The sequence below is a fragment of the Penaeus monodon genome, chromosome 2 (assembly GCF_015228065.2).
Source record: "Penaeus monodon isolate SGIC_2016 chromosome 2, NSTDA_Pmon_1, whole genome shotgun sequence".
Classification (NCBI taxonomy): domain Eukaryota; kingdom Metazoa; phylum Arthropoda; class Malacostraca; order Decapoda; family Penaeidae; genus Penaeus; species Penaeus monodon.
The window spans coordinates 26,467,903-26,475,402 of record NC_051387.1 but is presented as its reverse complement, the minus strand read 5'-3'; the positions used below and the strand labels follow the sequence as shown (position 1 = coordinate 26,475,402).

The 7,500-nt window shown below is 45.9% G+C and overlaps 1 pseudogene; it reads left to right on the top strand.

Moving 5' to 3' along the window:
- Nucleotides 1–2,275: 2,275 nt before the first annotated feature.
- LOC119582059 overlaps nt 2,276–7,500 on the top strand; it is a 21,032-nt pseudogene continuing 15,807 nt past the window's right edge.

Sequence of the window (7,500 nt, the reverse complement as noted above, 5' to 3'; positions counted from 1 at the left end):
CAAAACCACCTCTGATAGCGCAGTCTGCAGAGACATTTTTGAGATTGGAAAAACACAGCCCGAACATGTCGGAAATGATAGATCTGGGCGTTAGCGTAATAAGTAATCGCAAGAAAGAAAGGCGCTTTCTTCACCACCATTTTTATGATATCATTGGCTACGCACAGCCGCACATGGGCCCTGACCACTGCGAGGGGCGTGGCCTGAATGGGACAGTGTTGCTGTGAATAAGGTAAGTCTGCTCATTATTGTTTCTACAAGGATCTTTTTTTGCATATGCATTTGGTGCCATGCAACTACAATCTCAAAATTGAACATCACTCAGGTTATTATTAGGAGAATTTCATCTTATCTACTACAAAACAGTCAAAGTCAGTGCGAATAATTAACTTTAGATATTGGCGTTATGTCTGTCACGATCACAAATAAGTCTGAACCGGCCGCTCTCACTGCGATTCCCTCAACTCACATACTGCCAGTCGAAATAATTCACAGCGATTTTAACTTCCCTCAGCCTCACCTTGCTTTGACCATTCGTCCGTGTCCTTCTTTGTCCATTCTGTCCTCCCTTGATTGCCGTACTGTTCTTAATCCATTTCATGTGTCAATGCATTTTACTCTTCAGCGTTACTGGCCCCGCGATTTGTTTTAGGGCTACTTTGCCATCTTTATCTTTATAAAAGGAAGAGGACAGTGTGACCGACCACCACGCCTGTTTTTAGTTTGATATTGCTCTGCTGAATGATATTGACTGATTTCATAGTGTCTGTTGTATTTCTGCTTTGGCTACTCTCATGTGCATTCGTACAGGAAACTCATTCTCGGGTGTTGGTACACAAAATTCAAGATTTTTTTAACATTGCCTGTTTTTACTCTTACAGCAGTGGCGGCTGCAGCAAGTCAGTGGTCGACTGCCTCACCTGGCTTGCAGCTTGCGGGAATACAGTGGAAAAGATATAGGCAGGTGTGTGAGGTCGCGGGCGAAGGCTGGAAAGACCACGCATATCATGTACATCGGAGACTCGCGCATCAGGCAGCACATCGAGGTACTTCTAGACCACATGCGAGATCTTGACTTCATCATCACGACTTACCAGGTAATACAAACGGGGCCCGATTGCTTCCGTTGGCCTGATCTGACATAACAGAAAAAGCATGAGGGAAATAAGAAACTGAAAGGTTTGTAAGCATTAGTGCCGCGTGCTGATTGTGAGGGCCTTCTTTGTGGACAGGTGAATTCCGGGGCTGTCATGTGGCGTAGGAGCCTGTTGCAGTCTCGGTTGGGTGGAGAGGAACCATGCTTGTAGGAGTTCATGTGGTATATTTCACAAGCAACACGCGCTTAGTGTTGTACGGATATAGCTTTGTTAGTGTCAATACAGCCGTCTTTAATATAGTAAACTACGTCGGTTATGAGCTTGTCTATTTGTTTATTGTCATTGCATCTCATGATGTTTTATTGTTTATACCAGGCGGGGTTTATACAACTTTTAGCAATGACCTTTCAACCCTGGCATTTATTTGCTCAAGTTTGCCCGCGTGTTGGTTCTAGACTGTGGCACAGTACTAGTGTTGAGAGACAAGTGAGCTGTAAGTTTGCTGTCATATTGAGCTGTAAGTTTCTATATAGAAACCCAAGTTATGATTAGCTTTGGCTGTTGTTTGTTTATATGTACGATGAATTTCCAATTAGATGTTAAGAAAACACCAGAGTGTACTGCTAAGTGTATGGTTATGAAGTGGATAGTTATATTATATATATATATATATATATATATATATATATATAATATATATATATATATATATATATATTATATACATGTAATAATTACATGTATATATTTTATATATATATGATAAAATATATATATATATTTTAGATATATATATTATATATATATATTATATATACATATATATATATATATAATATATATATATATATATTATATATATATATATATATACTTATACTATCATTATCTACTTTGTGTCTATATCATTGTTATCCAAATGCTATTGCAGATGATGTAACAACTCATAGTTGCGTACAAGAACGATCGTGAATTATACGATAACCATTATACTGCACTTTCAGGGGACAAATTATCACCGTGGAGATTTTTGGGACAAAAAGGTCAAAAAATGGTTTAAGTATAACACAACTTCCGCGTGGGACCTCAAGTTCACCGAAAGTTTATCCTTTTACCCACTGGGTCCGACATCAAAATTTAGGCGACGCGGCCAGCTGAAGCCGCAGGGAACGCCCGAACTTCACGTGGGACCGTTGATCTGCTCAACACACTGAAAAACGCTCCGGAAGGCACTCTGCCAGACCTCATTCTTCTCAGTAAGTGTCTAATTGTATTCACCTAAATATAACAATTGGCAACCCCTCTTCCTCACAGAAAAAATATATATAAATAAATAAATATTAATTATTATCATTATTATTATTATTATTATAAAAGATATAAAAAATAATTTTACCGAATTGATATTCTCCGGCTGCGGTCGCACATATCTAGGCAAGGTCTAAATAAGTATATGTAGACTTCTCGTACCTGTTCTTAGATAGGTACGCGCATTGTCTTATGAGTTCTAGGGCAGCATTGGTTACACTAGTTCAGCTCCAAGTTGAAATAAGTAGACTTTGGTTAGGAAAGCAAGCTTTGCCCGGGCCTCCAAAAATTACAAAACATTTTACTCATCACAAATGTAATAATGTGCTTAATGGTGCACAAAGAAACTAATTATAGACGAAAGAAAGTATAAACTTGAAAAGAAGCAAATAGCATTACTCAAATTATATCAAATTTTATTAATCGTCACACATCATACAACCGTGCCAGTTCCCCGACACCCAATATTTAACTCCTGGAGCAGCAATGGCCAAAGTGAGGTCAAGGACCCCTCCTTTGACATGCATTGGCCTTGGCTATTGAGAAGAGCAATCTCAGGGAAAGTCTCAAGCACATTGGCTATGTGATGGCCTGCCATATCCAGTGCCCCGACGAATACTAGGTCTTGTGCTACAGTAGCACAGACCTAGCTGATGTCTAAGCTCCCTCAGCCTGGCTTGCTGTACACATTGTACAGCTTGAAGGGGCTCCCAGCTAAGTGAATCTCAACAGCAGGAGATTCAACATCCTCTCCACAGTGCGGTGCACCGGTTATTGCAGAACAAGGGATTATTGCTCTGACCAAGGTGATCAAGCCTCCTTTGCCAGCTATGCTTGGCAGCATGAAGACATGATAGCCTGAGAAGCGAACAGTCCCCTCTATTAATGTCTCCTGGAGCATGGCAACGTCATGATGTTACTTGGTAGTAGTTACATCAGAGACGTCTTTATATTCTGTTTCAGTCATTTGTGTCGGAGTCTGACAACTCCACTGTGAAGTCCTCGCTGGTTGAGGGATCTTCATCTAGTTTTGGGCTGTTTGTCAGGATAACCATAGGTCCACTGGGAGTTGGAGAGCCTTTGGTAGCACTGATTTTTGTGAGTTTGGCTTTTCTCACTTCAGGCTTTGTCTGTGTGTCTTTTCTCTTTGCTGACTTTACCTGAGTAAGGTCAGCTTGCTCTGGCACTGGCTGTATAGACTCAGCCTATTCTGGCTCTGCCTGTGAGGGCATGGCTAGGGTTGGGGTGGGGAGGGGAGTCTCATCCTGGGGTGAGGGTGGGGCTCCTTTGGCTCTGTTCAGCTTCCTCCCTTTCAGGACTGCAACAGTCTGGGTCATTGCCATCATGGCGACTGTGACTGCCTCCTCCGCCTCCTCACTGGACCTCCCCAAAGCTGTCGCTACTGCAGTAACTACAGCAGTCACAGGAGAGTCATATCTTCCTCATCAAAGAAGAGATTATCATATCTTGGTTAGGCTTTTGCAGTGTACTTTGAACCTTTATTCCTGTGGTTCTTTTACTGCATTTTAGAAATGGCTGGAAACTCCTCTTTATTGGAGATATCCAGTGTCAGCTGTGGAGGGGCTTCCTTCCTCTTAGGAGGTCGGAAGTCTTTTCTCTTTTGTTCTGTCCATAAACATGGGTGTCCGGGGAAGCAGGAACAAAGTCTAGTTGCTTTTTAGCAACCTCTTGTTGCCTGAGGGCCGCCTCTTTCCTGGCAGACCAGGCCTGGCTCCAGATGTGATGGCCCTTGGCACAGTTGGGAAAATTTGGCTTTTGTATCCCTTTGGCCTTCCTTGTGTGCCTGGCTCCTTTCAAGGTCACCAGGACTTGCGGGTTGGGCTTCTTCCCTTTTCGACATTCGGCTGGCGTCCACGACCGTGGTGTGATGTGATCAGATCCACATCATATGAAGTGAGAAGCCAAGTAGCACCATCTTAAACTCTCCTGTCGGGATTCAGTGGCGAGAGACACACTTTCCTCCCATCTTAAGGTCCTTTGTTTCCTGCGGGAAAATTCAGGGTAGCTTGGTTTTTGGGCATAAAAATTTCATGCCCTGGTCTCTTGCAACCCGGATTAACAATTGGTTTTTTCGCTGCATCTCCAATGCTTTTAGCCTTCAGCTTTAGAGGGAACCTTAAACTGTGGGAAATGCCTGGGGGTCTAGACTCACCTCAGAGTCTGTTTTCTGGCCTGAGTCATTTTGGACTGCCCTTTCAGTATAAAAATTCTGGGCTGCGGTCGTGGGGGCAGCAGCTGTTCGGCTGGTTCAGCTTGTGCTCACATCTCGGTCAGGGAGGACGTCTGAGGGGTACACAAAAGGTTCGTTTCTTTCTTGAGGGTGGTTTGTAGGAGTGTTTGCAATAAAAATAAGCAGTTCTTTCATCCTCTCACGCCCCCACCCACCACCGAGCCCAACAAGGGAAATCTGTCTAACAGCCACATGGGTGGTGAGAGGATATATGCACCCAATGGCTGTTGTACCACCACTCATGGGACCAGTGTGAGTGCTAACATTGACTGCTTGACCCTAGCCTCGTGAAGGAGACCAGCCAATTGATCTGACCAGGTCAAGATCAGACCACCTGTCTTGCTGGAATAAGGGACCAAAGAGGTGTGTTGCTCATGCACATCGCTCAACCTCCAGGACTCCTGTCTCCACAGTGCACGGGGATGCCATGTACTGCAAACACGTGGGTAGATGTGAACCCCTGGGGAGAGACCAGAGGGGATGCCCTTCCACCTACAAGATAGGCATCACTGTTTGGAACCCTTTCGTCCTCCTTTACAGTGAAACAGCTACCCAAAGGCTGTATCACCTCAGAGAGGACTCTAGACCTGCACCTCAAGAGGAGCTTCCAGTGGCTGGACCATGAGTGCTAATTTTTGGTGAACATGCGGTATAAATACAGTTTGGGAGATGTGAGGTCAGCTGATGAAAGAAGTAATTAAGCTGAGTGAGGCTGTGCCAGTGCTGAGTGAGATGATTGTGGTAGATGATTTAGTGTGGAGGGAAAACTATGCCGAGCAAGGCTGCGCTGGTGCCGAGTGAAGTGATTGTGGCATCTGCCACAATGCATCCGCCCTATCGAGGAAGAAAGGACTACAGGTCGAGGATCCTGCGGGGGCGAGAATGGTGTCTGACTCTTGTGTAAGTGGCGTCATCATGGTCAGAGGCACTGATGTATGCTGGTTTAAGGTGCTCTATGGTGACCCAATCGATCTGTTCATTGAGCTGTAGCTTGAAAGTCCTGAGGGAGTCCTGAAGGAGCCTGAAAGGACCTTTGTAAGCGCAGGATAGCGGCCGGCGGTGGTCATCATTGCGGAGAAAAAAATCAGCCATGTCCAGTCCTGGTGGGGTATAGGACAGGCGATGAGAGCGATGGGTGGGTCTACTGGGAGCGAATTGCTGTGCTACCGGTGGTGGTCCTCTAGTTGAGTGTTGTTCAAGCCATCACTGGGGAAAAATTCTCCAGACATAACAAGGGGCCAACCATATACCATCTCGGCTGCAGAATGGGCGAGATCCTCCTTAGGCGCTGTCCTGAGCCCAAGAAGCACCCAGGGGAGCTGCGAAGTCAATGTGGCGTGGTGCAATAGGCGGTGAGGGCTGTCTGGAGGGATCGATGCAATCTCTCGATAAGTCCATATGCCTGTGGATGGTATGCTGTTGTGAAGTGGAGAGTGATGCCAAGAAACTGCATTAGAGCCCAAGTGCGCCCGGCGAGGCATATGGCGATGTCTCTGGAACTGTAAGAGTTTATTGGAGTTCCATTGGCAGTGACAAGCCTTTGCAGGTCGTTGTTGGCAGCTCATCTGTCGGAGCTGGGAAAATGGAAAGGAAGGCTCCGGTATCGATGAGAAAATGCTTTCCGGTTATCTCTTCTTGGATGTGGAAACCAGTGTGGGGGCAGTCGACTGTGTTGAACGTGATTGTGGCTGTGTTGCTTTGCGGCCACCTTCCGCGTGTTTTGGATGCCCTTATGGCCTCCACCTACATCCATCGAGACAATTATAGGCTGCTCTCCCGTACTGCTTGCGGTAGAAGCAAATGCTGTCTGCAGCCAGGAATGGAGTGAAAGGTCTCCAGATGGTGTTGGACCCTCGAGCAGTTGCTGCGTTGATGTCGGTACTAGTCAGTGGGAAAACGGGAGCTGTTGGTTTAGGGCGAGCTTGCCGAGATGCTTCCATCAGTGCGTTGCTTCTGGTGAGAACATCAATGGCCATCTCATATGAGTCATGGAGTTTCTCCCTGATGTTGCCAGGGAGAGAGTGGAGCCAAATCTCTTTTTTAAGATCCACTTCATGGAACTTGCCTTGTGTATCTTTGGTGATTTCTTGCCAGACCTGTTTTGGAGTACAATCTCCAATTGGTGTGTTGGGGATGTTGAAGATATGCTGTGCCTTCTCAGATGGAGAAAGCAAAAATTCCTGCAACAGCTCTTGTTTCAGCTTGTCGTATTCAATGTTGTCAGGCTGGCTGTCTAACCAAGAGGCTAACCAGTGGAAAACCTCCTCGGGCAAGACGGCTATGACGTAGTCTGCTTTGGTGGTTACCTTAACTATATTCTTGAGCCTGAACTGGGTTTCAGCTCGCCAAAACCATGTGAGGGCTTCATTTGGTGAAGAGGGCGGGAGGTGGATGGAGGCAGCATTCACTTCAGTGAAAAGGGTAGCTGCGTTGGTGTTCATGTCGTTCGGGGTCACCAGTGTTGGAGAGGCCTAGGTTAGCTTAGTGAGGAGCCTAGGCCTTGAGTAGGCCTTGAGGTGCAGAGTAGTCTGTCTAATTTTTGGCGAGCATGCGGTATATATACAATCTAGGAGATGTGAGGTCAGCGGCCGAGTATGCTGATTGGCCAAATGGTTGCATCCCACTCTCCTGCATCGTGGCGAATCATTGCTGACAGCATCCCACAGGCAGTGCGGAGGTAATTATGCCGAGCGAGGCTTCGCCGGTGCTGAGTGATGTGATTGTGGCGGATGACTCGGTGTGGAGGGAAACTATGCTGTGTGAGGCTGCACCGGTGCCAAGTGAAGTGATTATGCCATCCGCCACAAGGCGAAAAAAACAACACAGCAGTTATCATCCCATGTA